The 16,893-nt window shown below is 38.2% G+C and overlaps 1 protein-coding gene across 2 annotated transcripts in view; it reads right to left on the bottom strand.

Moving 5' to 3' along the window:
* Nucleotides 1–16,893, bottom strand: part of Fancc (FA complementation group C) — a 181,791-nt gene that overhangs the window by 126,255 nt on the left and 38,643 nt on the right. Inside the window, exon 2 of one of the 2 annotated variants that reach the window (XM_090329496.1) lies at nucleotides 19–121. The exons of the other annotated variant lie outside the window; for it this stretch is intronic. The gene's annotated coding sequence lies outside the window, so the exon portion shown is untranslated. The remainder of the gene's footprint in view (nucleotides 1–18; nucleotides 122–16,893) is intronic. 2 annotated transcript variants of the gene reach the window in all.

Below are 16,893 nucleotides of genomic sequence, written 5' to 3'. Positions count from 1 at the left end.
GAATGATAACTGCTGTACCTTGTATCTGTTAAGAGACAAAATTCTGGGGTTGGAGGCCTGGTTCAGCTGGTAGTGCTAGCCAATGAACAAAAGCGGCAGGTAGTAAGTTGGAGTCTTGATCCTGGACCAAAAAGAAAAAGGAGGCAAAATGGTTGGCTGATACAATTAGGTTTCTGTAGACACTGCATATTATACAAGTATTAGACCATTTACTTGCTTCTGCCCATTGGCCTGCCAATAGCAAGAACCAATGCATAGCTGAAGTACTTTGCCACTCTAAGTTGCTTAAAGTGTGTGGAAGATATGCTTATGGGAAGTCCTTAAGACTGCACTGATTTTCCAAGCCACAAAGTAGGGTGTGTCCAGGAGCACTCTATCATCATGTGCAAATTATGCCTGCTTGGTCAAAATGCACAAGTAAGGATTTTTAGATACTATATTTGCTTTCTATGTCATCTAATTCTTAAAAATTCTCCTCTATCTCATTTTCCCTTTCCTCCTACTACATACATAGACCATATTATTAGTAGACAATATTTTTACTTAGTTTATAATTTAGGGACTATAACAGTAATGGGAAATTGAATTGACAATATTCAGAACTTCTGAATTTAGGAAAGCTATATGCATTAATTGGGTATTACTATGAATTAGTTCCCTTCATATTGGAAGAGAGAACCAAATTATGTTAGTTGGAAGTGTTTCCAAAATTTTGCATATAAAAAGGCAGCTGTAGGGAGCCAGGATTTTGGCCTAGTGGTAGAGTACTTGCCTCGTATGCATGAAGACCCAGGTTTGATTCCTCGGTAGCACGTACATAGGAAAAAAGCCAGAAGTGGTGCTGTAGCTCAAGTGGTAGAGCTCTAGCCTTGAGAAAGCTCAAGGACAGTGCTCAATACCTGAATTCAAGGCCTAGGGCGGGGGAATAAAAGGCAGCTGTAAAAAGTGGCACTGTAGAACGCTAGCTTTGAACTGAAGAGCCCAGGGACAATGCCCAGGCCCAGAGTTCAAGCCCCACAACAGGAAAAAATAAAATAAAAAGGCAGCTATAGCCAGGGCAGGTAGCTCATGCCTGTAATCCTAGCTCCTCATGAAAGTCCATATGACTCTTATCTTCAATTAACACCCAGAAAACCAGAAGTGGTGCTGTGGCTCAAGTGGTAGAACACTAGCCTTGAGTTGAAGAGCTCAAAGACAGTGCCCAGGCTCAGAGTTCAAGCCCCACAACTGACCAAGAAAAATTTTAAAAAGCAGCTGTCTGAATGTCCTTAGGAAACAAAAAGTGAAAAGTAATAGACATCTGTAAGGTTCCCCATCTGACATCACCTCCCTAAACTTTTGGTGTATACACACTCCCTCTTTCTACATGGTCCTGTGACTAGGGATCACGTGTGCAATCTTTAGGAGAGAGGAAGTTATAGAAAGGTATAACAGATAGAATTAACAGCTAAGGAATAAGCTATTAAACTCCATAGCATAAAGAGACATGAAGTGTACAATTCTTTGCCTAATACTGCTGCTTTTCCCAAAAGGAGGAAGAGCTTATGCTGGTGGCACTGTAAATACAGGCTGTGTAGTCTAAGTGAAATTTTGTTGCTGATTTTTTCTTCTTTAAACATTGGTGACATTTCATAACCAGACTTATGGAAATATAACCTCTTTGTACACTTAATAGTAAAATAAAATGGTAAACCTCATTCTTTAATCTGTATCTGTTTTTTATTATTTTTAAGTAGTTGTACAAAGGAGTTGCTACTTTACAAAGCACTTTATGAATAAAGTGTGTATGTCTTTTTTTTTGCCAGTCCTAGGACTTGAACTCAGGGCCTGAACACTGTCCTTGAGTTTTCTCAAAGCTAGTACTCTACCACTTCCAGCCTTTTCTGCGTATGTGGTCCCAAGAATCAAACCCACGGCTTCATGCATGCTAAGCAAGCACTTTACCACTAGGCCATGCTCCCAGCCTAATCTGTACCTCTTTTGTGGAAGCACTTTAAAAAAAAGTGGGGTGGAGAGAACCTAAAGAGCTCTTTCACATGCAACAAAATGATCAATAATACCTTCAAGCATTCAAAATCTGCTTAATTGCATTCAAATTTTACTTTATATTTATTCATATTATTGATCAGTTCATATCAGGACACTAACAAGATCCACCTATTACTTACCATCAATATAGCAATGAAGTATTTCTTTAATCTATGCTAACCCTCCTTTTCAAAAAACTTTTTGTTAAATTCATTTCCTAGAAAAGTCAGGGCATTCGGCCTGTAAGTATCCCATACTTCAACCTTTGACTAACTACATCTCTGTGATGGCATTTAGCATGTTTAGCTGTCCCCAGTTATTTTATAAACTGACAGATCTAAAGACTGATTCAAATCAGGCTCAATTCTTCCACATGAATACTTTATACTTTGAATCAAACCAGAAGTCACATATTGGCCAGTGAGTTTAGGCATTATAAGTTCAATCAATCCTTTGATCAAATGTTAAAATCCACTGATGATCATTTTATCAGAGGTTAAATATAGTGATCTTCTGATTTCATCCAGTGTGCTATTATTATGATCCTTGATGGCTTAAACTTTTTTTTTTTTTTTGCCAGTCCTGGGCTTGAGCTCAGGGCCTGAACACTGTCCGTGGACTTTCTCAAGGCTAGAGCTCTACCACTTGAGCCTCAGCACCACTTCTGGCTTTTTTCTATGTATGTGGTACGGAGGAATTGAACCCGGGTCTTCATGCATGCTAGGCAAGCACTTTAACCACTAGGCCAAACTCCCGGCCCCTGGCTTAAACTTTTTTATTAAAGAATTTATTAACATTGATTTTTACATCATATTTCAAATGACATGTTTAACAAGTGTTCAAGAAGGGACTCTCTATATACAATCCCTGGCACTTAATCAAAATTAGGCTAATGGTTTATATATCATAGAAACATTAATTTATGAAATAAAACATTATATCTAGAGTCATAGATTTTTATGTCTATGTAGTTGTGGTTGTGCATGCCAGATGTGTACCACTCAGATGGCAGAGATAAGATTTTGCCTGATCAGCCCAGGCAAAAAGTTAATGAGACTGTTAAAAAAAAAAAAAAAAAAAAGCTGCGCATGCTGGTACATACTCATGGTCCCAGCTATCAAGGAGAAGAAAGTACCACAATAGTAAGACATGTGAGACCCTACCTGAAAAATAAAAAGCCAAAGGGCTTAGGGCTGTAGTAGAACAGCAATTAGTTCAAGTAGTACAGCACTTGACTAGCAAGCATGAGGCCTGAGTTCAATGCCCTGTAACAGATGAGAAAAATAGCACATACCCAAAAGGAGACATCTACTACAAAATTTATGCTTAGTGTACTGAACTTCCCATGGCTACAGAATCCTAATTCCTCATGTCCTGAATATCTTCAATATCTTCAAAAGATGTCTTATCTACTTTTCTTACCAGAACCACTCAGATACAGTAAACTAAAGTATACTTTAATGCACATATACTTAGTATAAAATATACTTAATGTACATATACTTAGCTAATATTGCATCCAATATCCGTTTTACTTCAGATTATAGTAGACTATACATATGAAACCAACTTTCTTGCTCACATTTATTTCATAATCCACATAAAACATACAACACAATCCAAAAAGCATCAAAGAATCAGAGAGATTGTAGCATTATCAGCAAAGCACTCTGGCATACAGGGTTGCAGTGACCTAAGAGAGATACTTGCTAATGCTGAAAAGCAGATCATCCACCAGCTTTGCTACCATTCAAAGCAACAGGCAGGCCTTTGGTGCGGTCCTGGTAAATCATTCTATACTTAACATTAGGGCCTATATGACTGTGCTCTGAAAGTGACCACAAAGTAAATCAGCTTGAATGTACTATAGCTTTATTATGAAGAGGAACATGATTTAAAGTGCTCTCAGATTGCTAGTATTGTAGGTACCTAGATGATACCCACAAAAAATATTCTCTGAAAGATAATATAATATCACCCATCATCCTAGGCTTAGGACTGTTTCAAATAATTTTCCAAATACAAGAGCATGTAAGTAAAGCCAATTATAAACACACAGAAAAAAATACATATGAACAAGAACCAGACATCAATGGACAAGAATCAAGACATTCAAAACAGTAATGATAGCCCCAACAGTTTAGTAATAATATAAAAACTGTAAAATAAATGAAAGCCCCTGTGAAGGTAAAAGTCAAAATTTCACTATAACGCATGATTATAAAATTTGAAAAAGAAAGCCAGGCACTGGTGGCTCATGCTTATAATCCTACCTCCTCAGGAGGGTAAGATCTGAAGATGGCAGTTCAAAGCCAGCCTGGGAAAGAAGTCTAAGAGACTCTTATCTCCAATTAAATCACATAAAATCACAGGAAAATGGATTAAATAGTTCACTGATCTGTCAGGTAACAAACAGTGAAAATCAGTTTTAAAATATAAACCACAAAAGTAAGAGAACAAAGACATAATAAAAGTCAAAATAGATATGTTTTTTACTCCTCTTTTAATTTTCTTTATTTATTCATTTGTCTGCCTTGGGGGGATAAGGAAGGGCCCAAAAATAGAAGGACAAAAAATAAACAACTGCAGTAGTAGAACTCACTAGACACTACATAGAAAATGAACAATACAACCTGTGGGGAGGGGGCGGGAATGAGAGGGAGGAACTGGGAGAGGCAAGGGAAGGGATGATACAGTCCAAAAAGACATTACCTGACTTAAGTGATTGTAACTTTGTATATCACCTTTATAATAATCATTTTAAAATTAAAATTAAAAATGTAAGTCACTTAATATAAAACTGAAGGTGTTAAGACTCAATTCACCAGAAAGAATTAGCAACTCTATATTTGTATATACTGAAAATATGGGAATACTTAGCTCAAAATATAAAGCTCAAAATTCAAAAATAGACATAAGGAGAAATAGGGAATTCCAATTTTGACATACTTCCCAGTAAATTAAACTATATAACTTTATCTTAACGCTAGCTTCAGGCTGGGACCGGGAATTTGGCCTAGTGGTAGAGTGCTTGCCTAGCATGCATAAAGACCTGGGTTCAATTCCTCAGTACCACATACATAGAAAAAAAACAGAAGTGGTGCTGTGGCTCAAGTGGTATCTGGCCTTGAGAAAGCCCAAGGACAGTACTCAGGCCCTGAGTTCAAGGCCCGGGGCGGGGGGGAATAGCTTCAGGGGAGGGAAATGGGGACAAAAACATGAGAAGGGGTATCAATGTGTGAGAAGTAATGTACCTACTATCTGGTGAATGTAACTGTAACCCCTCTATACATTACCCCAACAATTTAAAAAGAAAGATAGCTTCAATCTTTCTTATTGTGGCTGTATATATGAGCAGAATGTTCATATTATTGGTTATTAGGCAACGGGGGAAAACAAGATGAGGGGTGGGGGTGGGGGGGAGGGAAATGGGAACCAAGACATGTGAAAGGGTATCAATGTATAGGAATTAATGCACCATCTATCTGGCAAATATCATGTAACCCTTCTATTTTATTACAATAAAAAATATATGAAAAAAAAACCCTCAATACAATAATGGCAAATTAGTTCAATACCTCATTCTCACCAATAGATATGTCATGCAGAATCCTCCTAAAAAAAATTAATGAAAGAAACTTGAACAGCTTTATGTATCAAATGGATTTAATAATTAGAGTATTCTGCCCTTCAGACATAAAATCTACATCCCTCTCAGAAGTTCACAAAATTTTCTCCAAAATAGATATTTTAGAACATAAAGCTAGTCTCAACAAATACAGGAAAATAAATTCCTAAATTTTATCAGACCACACTGTAATAAAACCAGGAATCAAGAAAAACTAGACAAAATGGGCAAATACATGGAGATTTAAACAATATATTTCTAAATGATAAGCAGGTCTTCAATGAAATAAGAAGAGAATCAAAATATCCAGAAACAAAATGAAAATCAAAACACAACTTACCAGAACCTTTGGGACATAGAAAAGTTAGGGCTAAAAGAAAAAATCTTAAAATATGCTTTACAGTTTAAAAAAACGGGGGGGGGGGGGGAGTGTGACCTAATGGTGGCGTGCTCACCTAACATGCACAAAGTCCTGGGTTTGATTTCTTGGTTCCACATACACAGAAAAAGCCAGAAATGGTGTTGTGGCTCAAATGGTACAGCATTAGCCTTGAGAATGTCCAAAGACAGTACCCAGGTCCTGAGTTCAAGCCCCACAACTGACAATAAATAAATAAATAAATAAATAAACAAACAAACAAACAAATAAATAAATAAATGCCAAATAATATCTTTGATGAACAGACACAAAAGTTCTCAGTAAAATAATAATAAATAACATATTAAAAAGATCAGATATCATGATTCATCTGGTTTCATTCCAGAGATGCAAGTATGTATGGTTTAACATACGCAAGATAATAAATGTACTATAACATAAACAGAATTAATATAAAAATCACATCACCATCTGAATGGATGCAGAAAAAGCCCTTCACAAAATTCAGCACCCATTCATGATAAAACCTATAAAGAACTAGGAATATGAGAAATGTATCTCAACATAACAAATGTTACATATGACAAACTTAAAGCCAACATCATACTGAAATAATTTCCTCTTAAGTCAGAAATGAGACAAAGGTGTTCATTCTCTCCACATGTAGTACATGATACACTGTGGAAGATACTTTAACCATAAAGAAGAATGAAATCATGCCATTTGAAGGAAAATTGAGGGATGAGAGATCATCGTGTTAACCAATATAAGCCATTCCCAGAAAGGCAAATACCCTATTTGTTTCTCTCCCATGCAGAATTTAGACCTGAAGAAAAAAAATACTAGAAGTGGCACTGTGGCTCAAGGAGTAGAGAACTAGCCTTGAGCTGCAAGAGCTCAGGGACAGCACCCAGGCCCAGAGCTAAAGTCCCATGACCAACAAAAAAAAAGAGGGGGGGAGAAAAGAAAAAAATACTGCACATGAACATAAATGGGGAAATAATTTAGATAGGAAGGTAAAGGGAAGGAGAAAGAAAGGAAAGGGAAAGGCAGTGTAGTGGAATATGACTGAAATCCACTGTGCAAATACAGGAAAAGTTCACAATGAGAACCTTTAATGAAAGGTGAAAAGGGGGTAGTAGGAAAAGAGATAATAAGAATAAGGAGGCAAATATAACCAAAGTATACTATATACATGTATGGAAATGTCCCCTCCAACTAACTGTACAATTAATGCATGCTAATACAGTTGCCCATATGCAAAAATATATGGGTATTTATATCTTGCCATATTTATGAAGGAAAACGTAGTGTATTTAGTGATTATATTGACTATTTTTGCAGTTACTACTTTTGTGCTGATACTGGGGCTGAACTCAGGGCCTTGAACTCTTGCTAGTTTTTGCCTATAACTATCATTCTCCAACTCGAGTTATGCCTCTAGTTCTAGTCTTGTACGTGCATGCATGCATGTGCATGCGTGTGTGTGTGTGTGTGTGTGCCAGCACACAAGTGTGTGCATGCATGTGTACATGTGCATCAGTGTTGGCGTGAAGTTGGAGCCTGGGTGCTGTCCCTGAGGTTTTTTTATTCAAGGCTGGTGCTCTACCACTTGAGCCACAGCTCCTCTTACCACCTTTTTTGTAGGATAGTTAATTGTAGATTAGAAACCAATAGGCTGTCCAGCCCTGACTGGCTCTGAACTATAATCCTCAGATCTCAATACCCTGCATAGCGAGCACTACAGGAATGAGTTACCAGCCAATTACAGCTTTTTGCTGGTTAATTAAGAGATTAGTCACATGGATTTGTCTGTCCTAGCTGGCTTTGAACTTTGATATTCACAACTTAGACTCCTGAGTAACTAGGTTAATATGGGTTAGCCACTGGCACTTGGCTAAAATGACTATGCTTTTATGAAACAATTACAAAGAAGGCATAATATAAAAAAATATATAATGAATAGGCAAATGTGATATATTCTAATAAGGGGATACGAAGTAGCTAGTAAAAAAAGTAGGATCTACCTATCTGAGCACAGAAACTAACTATAATTATAATTATTAATCCATAGGAAAATATAGGATTCTATTTGAAATTCATTATTTTTTTATGCCAGTCATGGGGACTGAACTCAGGGCCTGAGCACTATCCTTGGACTTTCTCAAGGCTAGAACTCTACCACTTGAGCCACAGCACCACTTCCAGCTTTTTTGCTATGTATGTGGTACCAAGGAAAAAATGAAGCTATAATGACTAGTATAAAATAGTAAGAAAACTATCACTTTTGGAGGTATAGAAGAAATACTGCTGGAGAAGTATGTGAATAGCATCAAGATGTTAACAAAATTCACCAGAGTTTAAGACATGTTGATGGGCTTTTAAAATGTATGATACCACAACAAAAATATTTTAGTTGAATGACAATAGCTCAGAGCTGGGAGTTTGGCCTAGTGGTAGAGTGCCTGCCTAACATGCACGAAGACCCAGGTTCAATTCCTCGGTACCACATACAAAGAAAAAAGCCAGAAGTGGTGCTGTGGCTCAAGTGGTAGAGCACTAGCCTTGAGGAAAGCCCAAGGACAGTGCTCAGGTCCTGAGCGTAAGGCCCACAACTGGCAAAAAGTCCATGAGATTCTTGCCTCCTATTATCCAGAGAAAATGCCTTAAAGAAAGGCATGGTCAAGTGGTAGAGCAACAGACATGAGCAACAAAATGAGAGTTCTTCTAGGTCTATCAGTGCTAGTCAAGATAGAAATTACCTGACTGGGCCCAGTAATGTGGCCTAGTAGTAGAATGCTTGTCTAGCATGCATGAAGCCCTGGGTTCAATTCCGCAGTACCACATAAACAGAAAAAGGCTGAAGTGGTGCTGTGGCTCAAGAGCAAAAGCAGCTCAGGGATAGTGCCAAGGTCCTGAGCTCAAGTCCTAGGACTGGAGAGAGAGGAGGGAAAGGAGAGCGAAAGAGGAAGGAGGGAGGGATGAGGGAGGGAGGGAAGGAGAACTTGATTGAATACAATAAACAGTTTTAAATTCTTGAATTGAATATATTTTGTGGTTTTCTCATGAGTTCTCTGAAAACATTTAAGATATCAAGTTGGGTGCTAGTGGCTCACACTTGTAATTCTAGTTATTAAAGAGGCTGCAATTTGCTGGTCAATTAGAAAAAAGGGCTTTGAATTGACATCCTCAGATCTCAGCCCCCTAAGAAGCTAGGATTACAGGCATATGCCATTGGTGCTCAGCATTTTCCTCAATGACCCAGAAGTATGGAAGTCTGAGAAGACTAGCCAAAACAGTACTGCAACTGAGAGAGCAGAAAGATAGCACTGAGCTCTCACGAATGTAATAGTAGAGGCACTGAGGATGCTAGTGTGGAATTCCTCTACCAAGTCAACTTTCAGTGGGTTTCCTGCTACATGCAATCAAACATATCCTCACTGACACTTCTCCTTTTTCTAAGCCTAATTTGAAAACCATGGGTATACCCAGTCTGGAACACATACATATGGGACAAATTAATAAAAGTGAAAAAATAAATAACAAGCCCACATAGACTGTTGTAGAGAAATTAAAATAAATAAAATTTAGATTGCTTTTATGTTGGCGGAATCCTTTGGAGCTCCCAGAGTGCCAACATTTAAAACAAAGTTCATTATAATCAAAAGTATCAAAAATAGCTATATATGGTACTTAACTGTGGGCCAAGATAATTTGTCTTCTTCTTGTTCTGAAGCATATATAAGCTAGAAGTATGAGCGCTATGTCCATGCAAGCTAAATAAGCACGATAGCATTCTCAAAGTGGATTCTAGTAAAGAACACTCATTTTGTTTTTTAAACATGAGCCAATCAAAGCCACTTCTCTCATAAAATAAGGAGCAAACAAAAGATTTGCGTACAGAATGATACAGAACACACTAATTATGGAAGAAAGAGACAAATCAAAATACCTAGCGCCCAGTTAATATAATCAAGGTTATGAAGACCTTGTCAAAAAATATCCCCTAACACAATCAAATACAAAATCACAACACTTACACCAAACTGGACAATATTCTTTTCCTTCTTTGCTGAGAGCCTCACACTGCATGCTTAATATATGAAAGGTAAGGTTTCTTGGGTTTTTTAAAATTATGTATCCCTGTATTTGTAGATTGTTTTTAAGTCACAATAAAAGTCTGTGCAACACCTTAACAATAACAATAAAATTATACTAAAATAAAAAAACAGGTGCTGGTGGCTCTACCTGTAATTCTAGATACTCAGAAAGCTGAGATTTGAGGATAAAGGCTAGAGCCAGCCTGGGCAGGAAAGTCTGGGAGACTTTTATCTCCAATTAAACATCAAAAAGGTTGGAAGCCGGGCCGGGAGTTTGGCCTAGTGGTAGAGTGCTTGCCTAGCATGCACAAAGACCTGGGTCCAATTCCTTGGTACCACATACTTAGAAAAAGCCAGAAGTGGTGCTGAGGCTCAAGTGGTAGAGTTCTAGCCTTGAGAAAAATCCAAGGACAATCCTCAGGCCCTGAGCTCAAACCCAGGACTGGCCAAAAAAAAAAAGGTTGGAAGCGTAACAATGGCTCAAGTCGTAGAACATTAGCCTTGAACAAAACAGCTCAGGGATAGCACCCAGTTAAAGCCCAAAGATTAGCATACACCTAAAAACTAATTAATGAATAATTAAAATGTAAAACTTGACTACTCTCATTATGGTCTAAAGCCATTTTTAGTCTGTTAAATATTAACAAATATAAACAGTTAAACCCTATGCGGGAAACTCGTATAAACTACAAACTGGAAACTGCAAAACAAAAATACCAATAACCAATGTTAACTATTAACATATTCTAACAACCAATTTATAAAATAAAGTGTAAATTGACAACACTGACTCAGTATAATTAATGATTTGGGTTACTGAGACTGCCTTTAGACCACCATGTGAGCTTGGTTCTAAACACTCCCAGAAGGTTCTACTGAACTTGTGGCTTCTGTCATGTACAGGGGGTTGGCTTCACTCTTCCACCTTGTTTCTTTTTTGAACTACAGTGAAAAGGCAATCTCTTACTGAACTCAAATACCTCTGTTCTTTTGTAATGCCTTCCTAAATTTACAGTGCTAGTAGGCATCAATACAAACAACTGTGGGCTCTGAAATCTGAAGATATTATTTGGTTAGAAAGGCAGGCATTTGGGTGTTTTAAAATACGGTTTTAAAAAATTAGTTTCAAAATTCAATACAGTAAGTAAAATCTTTGTACAACATCCTAATAAATCCTGCCTGCTTAATCCTTCTCAATTCTTGAGGCCTGGGAACCTCAGAAGGAGTTTAAATAACTGCATACCAATCTCAAAAGCATCCTTGTGAGTAATCTTTAGTACTATGTAAAACCAAATATCTAACTTTATTTGCTTTAGACTCTCAGCCCTCATGACTTCCAGTTAAGATGGAAAATAGAAATTCACTCTTCCTGGATTCTTTCTACCTTGTATATACAGCAAGCAGGTAAGAAGCATAAAAAGAAAAAAAAAGATGCAAGCAAACTAAATACACATATACATACATACATACATAAACGCACTTATATATACACATACATACGTACACATGTATTATGTACATGTGTGTATACACATGCATACATACACACACAAAAATTTCCATGAAATATATGAGATGGAAACACAAAGAGGGAAGGGCCTAAGGATAAAGCTTTGCACCTCCTATGTTTAGGAACCAACACCAGGCAATGGAACTGGAAACTTGGGTCCCATAATATGTGTGTTGGAAACATAGGTACATAGTATATAGTCAGATTCTGTGAAGGTAATAACTGGAACCCTGTATCATTTCTGTTCCTGAAAGAAGGCCAAATGCCTTTTTGTCTCCAAAGGAGCAGCAGTATGGGGAGGAAGAAGAGAGAAGACACAGTCAGCCAAGATCCAGAATTGGGTAAAGCAACAGAATAAGATCACCCCCCTGTAGATAAATCACCACTGCCAAACTTGGCTCTGGATCTTCACGAGCTGAGAGGAGAAAGGTGTAAAATGAGCAAATGAATGAGAACAAAAACAAATATATCTTAATCGAAACATTCCATTCAACCAAAATTCAAAGTATATGAAGAAATCTAATGCCAAAAAAGGCAACTAATTAAATCATTAGATCACAAACTCATTTCAGAGCAAATTAATCATTTCAAAAATAAAGATTTAAGATCCTTTAAAAAATTCCAATAAAATAAGTATACTTAAGGTACTAGAAATAAAAGGTATTTTAAAATAAGAAATTATAAAAACAAACCTACCCTTGTCTTTTATATATACATTTATCTGATCTAGGGAAGGGAAGAGAAATAACAAAATGGTGAGACAAAGGACAAAGAGTGAACCAATATAACAGTGATACTCACAAGACTCTATGTTGGAAATGAACTTTACAACTTGGAAGAGGAAAGGGTGGTAAGGGAAGGTGGGAGAAAAACATGAGAAGGGGAAACAATGTTGGACAACAAACATACTTGTTGCCTTACTTATGTAACTGAAACTCCATTGTACATCACCTTTACAATAAAATGAAAATTAAAAAAAAATGATCATTATAATAAAAAACCTCAGTATGGGAGACATTTTAGGCTCAAAAAAATTGAAGATATTAAGATATGAAAAATTCATTCAAAATGCAACCCAGGAAAAAAACAGAAGAAAAATCCGGAAGAGCAAATAAGAAACACAAAGGACAGCTCCACAAATATCCAGAGGAGTCACAGCACAAGAAAATGGAAAGACTTCAGAATCAGAGAAAAAATAAAATAAAAGCTAAAGCCAGGTGCTGGTGGCTCAGGCCTGCCATCCTAGCTATTCAGGAGGCTGAGATCTGAGGATTATAGGTCAAAGCCAGCCCAGGCAAGAAGGCCCATGAGATTCTTATCTCCAATTAACCATCAGAAAATTGGAAGTGTGGCTGTAGCTAAAAGTGGTAGAGTGGTGGCCTTGTGCTCTTTTGAGCACAGGGACAGCACCCAGGCCCTGAGGTTGAATTTCATGACAGACCCTACCACCAAACTATATATCTGTATACCTGAGTCCTCGGACTAATAGAACAATCTAAATATCCAGATTGATCACAAGCAGAAAAAAATAAAATCCACAGACTAAAAACACATAACTTGTGTTTTTGTAATTAGAAAACAAAATCCTAAAAGCTACTAGTGAGTCCCCTGACATGTCAAAATCCACTGAACATCCACTGAATCTGCTCCAGCAGCACAGCCAGAGTGGCAGAGCTCATCCAGATGAGGCTCGTGGCTCAACAGACAACAGGTGACCAAGCAGGTCAAGCAAACACACTGACCCAAAGTCCCATGACCATTTTGCCTCTTGTTTAATGAATACAAAGTGAATCAACCATCTCTTACTTTAGATAACCTCTACAGAAACGTGTTGACTAACAGATCTCCAAATATTTCCTGCAACTTCTAATAGCAGGAGGTTGTCCTTCCTAGAACAGACACTGCCTGGGTTGAAATCTGTCTTCCTTGCCCATCATCATCACCAAGTGCATTCTTTACTAGAATCACTGACTTGGAAACAAAGAATCCCCTCTACAACCAGAAGGGAGGCAATAGGCTGGTGCTGAAGGGTTCACTGACAGCTGTCATTATTACTAGGTGAAGCTTGGTGCTTTCATGATCACTGTCTCTGTTATTCATTTATTTCATTCTACTGCATATTCTGGGATGCTAAAAGGAAAGAAACATACAGAAAAGAATGACAGCCTTTGTTATATGGAAAGGAATTTGACTGAAAAATCAAAGATAAATTGTAACTTTTAATGATGCTGAGAAACTAATATGAACATATACACTGTCATTGTCCAGGAAAAGACCAGAGTTTCCATTTTTTTAAACGGTACACCTATCGGTTATGTTCCCCCCAGAATGTCAAACTTAGACAAGCTAGAAAAGGTAAGGATGTGAATTTACTACTTATTTATAAAAAGAAAATTCTCTCACCAAAAACAGCCTAAAGAACATGATATTCACCAGGTAGTATGCTGGTAGCCACCCAGAGAATCCCCAGGACACAAGCCTAGAACTGGCCTCTGTACTCACCTTTATGGAGATAAACTGTGCTGTAGCACAAGAGCACCACCTACTGAAATACATGTCCCAAGGGACATGTATTGAAATTTGGCTCAGAACATATGACTATGGAGGAATGAATTTCAAATCACTTCAAACACCTGGCTGCATTTCTTAAAACAAGAGCGTGCTTGCAAAGGCCTCCCAAGAACATACAATACACCACCTTATTCTTCCATCTTTCTTTAATTACCACAGAAAAACTAGTTTCCTTCCCTCCCTGCAGAAATAGCTAGATCCCTCAAGCCCTACCAGCAACAACAACAGAAACAAATTTTTAAAAAACCACCTCAAGAGCAGAAGTAGCAGTAGTAGCACCAACAAGTTCAGTAAGTGTATATGTAAAACAAACCCTATATAACAGTGCTAAAACTGGAAACATTTTCAAATTCATTAAAAATTATTATAACAGTTTTCTCAAAGAGTTTAGCATTAACACAGGAGCCACACACCAGTCCAGCTGGAGGTCAGATACTCAAAGTGACAAAGAAGAAAACAGAGGGAAAGGAACACATGAGAGTATGAGTAACTGCAGGGTAGAGCCAACAGCCTCTATACTATTGACTATAATTAATTCTAAGGGCAAAAGCTCCTATAAAGCCCTAGATACTGCCAAAAAACAAAATCGTGATCTAGGTTGACTCATAAAAATCTCACCCTGTTCATCATGTAGCTTTGTCATATTTTATTCATCTGGCAGGGCACTATGAGCTGTTACATACATAACTTCACTGTGCCTCAATCATGCTCAGAAAGCAAAAACAAGTGTTCACTACAGACATGTCTGTGTACCCTCTCCTTAGTGGCAGGCTGTATACCCAGAAGAAAGCCAGGAGAACAACAAGGAAGAAATAACAGTATTCCCCAAGTATCAGTCATCTAACTCCTACTGGACCACAAATTGACTAAGATGGAAATCAGAGAAACTGCAAGACAATTTATCTATATCCTATTTTAATTATTTTCTAGGAGAAAAAGATGTATTAAAACTATACCAACCAGAATTCTCCAGTGAATAAACTGTTAAATGTGCACTTTGTCCTCCTATATTATGTGTCCTATGTTATGGCAAGGAGTAAGGTCAGTCACAGGAAGAATTAATCCAACTGACTACGAAAAATTCTAGGAGAAAGCCTGCTACAAAAGAAAAAAGAGCTGGGTGTGGGTGGTTCATGCCTGTAATCCTAGCTACTCAGGAGGCTGAGATCTGAGGATCAAGGTTCAAAGCCAGCCCGGGCACAAAAAGACCTGAGACTCTTATCTCCAATTAACCTCTAGAAAACAGGAAGTGGGGCTTGGCTCAAGGGTAGGGTGGTAGCCTTGAGCTTAAGATTGGCTCAGGGACAGCACCCAGGCCTAGTTCAAGCCCCATGGTCCACAAAAAGAAAAGAAAAGAAAACGGTCTTGCCCGGTGTGGTGGCTCACGCCTATGATCTTAGCTACTTAGGAAGCTGACATCTGAGGATTCCCACTGAAAGCCAGATGGGGCACTAAAGACTGAGAGACTCTCATCTCCAATTAACCACCAGAAAACCGGAAATGGGGCTGTATCTCAAGGGGTAGGCCGGCAGTCCTGAGCTGGAGAGCTCAGGGACGCCGTATCCCTGGGCCTGGGCCGTAGTCTTGAGATGAAGGGCTTGGGAACAGTGCCCAGACCCAGAGTCCAAGCACCACAATCCACAAAAAAAAAAAAAAAAAAAAAAAAAAAAAGAAGAGGTCTTATGGGACAAAGTCTAAGATAAACAAGTGACTAACGTAATCAAGAAGGAAACACCTCAATTGGGCTTTACTGATATATAAGATTAAGAACAGGGGCCAGGAGTTTGGCCTAGTGGTTAAAGTGCTTGCCTAGCATGCGCGAAGACCCGGGTTCAATTCCTTGGTACCACATACATAGAAAAAAGCCGGAAGTGGTGCTGAGGCTCAAGTGGTAGAGCTCTAGCCTTGAGAAAGTCCAAGGACAGTGCTCAGGCCCTGAGCTCAAGCCCAGGACTGGCAAAAAAAAAAAAAAAAAAGATTAAGAACATAAACAAAAGCATATTAGAATTTAGCAGCCTAATAAAATTCCATCATGAGACTGTAAATGTGGCTTAGTAGTAGAGTGCTTGCCTAGCACGCATTAAACTCTGGGTTCAATTCCTCAGAAAAAGCCAGAAGGGGTGTTGTGGTTCAAGCGGTAGAATGCTATCCTTCAGCAAAAAAGCTCAGGGGCAGTGCCCTGGCACCAAGTTCAAGCCCCAAGACGGGCATAAATATATACAAACATACATTCATTACATGCATACCATCACGTCAGGATGAGATATGCTAACAAGAATCTAGCACAGGTAATTCAGTTGATTTCACTCATTTTTGTTTACCATTAGGATGTCAGGTATAGCAGACATAATTATCTCTCCAGCATCCAATATCCATTTCCCCCTTCAGAATAAATTTCCCAGCAGGCAGATATGATGAAATAACAGTGAGCTTTGATGGCTAGAGGAGCAGTCATCAACCACAGAATCTTTGCTAGAAACAACCTCTGACACTGTGGTAAGAAGGTGTCACTTGCATTCAGTGGATAGAGGCCAGGGACATTGGTAAGCATCTTCTATGGTTTAGATATAATTTATCTCCTAGAGGTTTCATGTGATGGAGACTTGGTCCTTAGTGCAGCATATTGACGTGGTAGAATCTTTAAGAAGTGAGGCCAAATGCAAGGTAATTAAGTCAT

Source organism: Megascapheus bottae, chromosome 3 (genome assembly GCF_031878675.1).
Source record: "Megascapheus bottae isolate mThoBot1 chromosome 3, mThoBot2.hap1, whole genome shotgun sequence".
Lineage (NCBI taxonomy): Eukaryota > Metazoa > Chordata > Mammalia > Rodentia > Geomyidae > Megascapheus > Megascapheus bottae.
The sequence above is the reverse complement of the archived record's forward strand: the minus strand, read 5'-3'. Positions and strand labels throughout refer to the sequence as shown.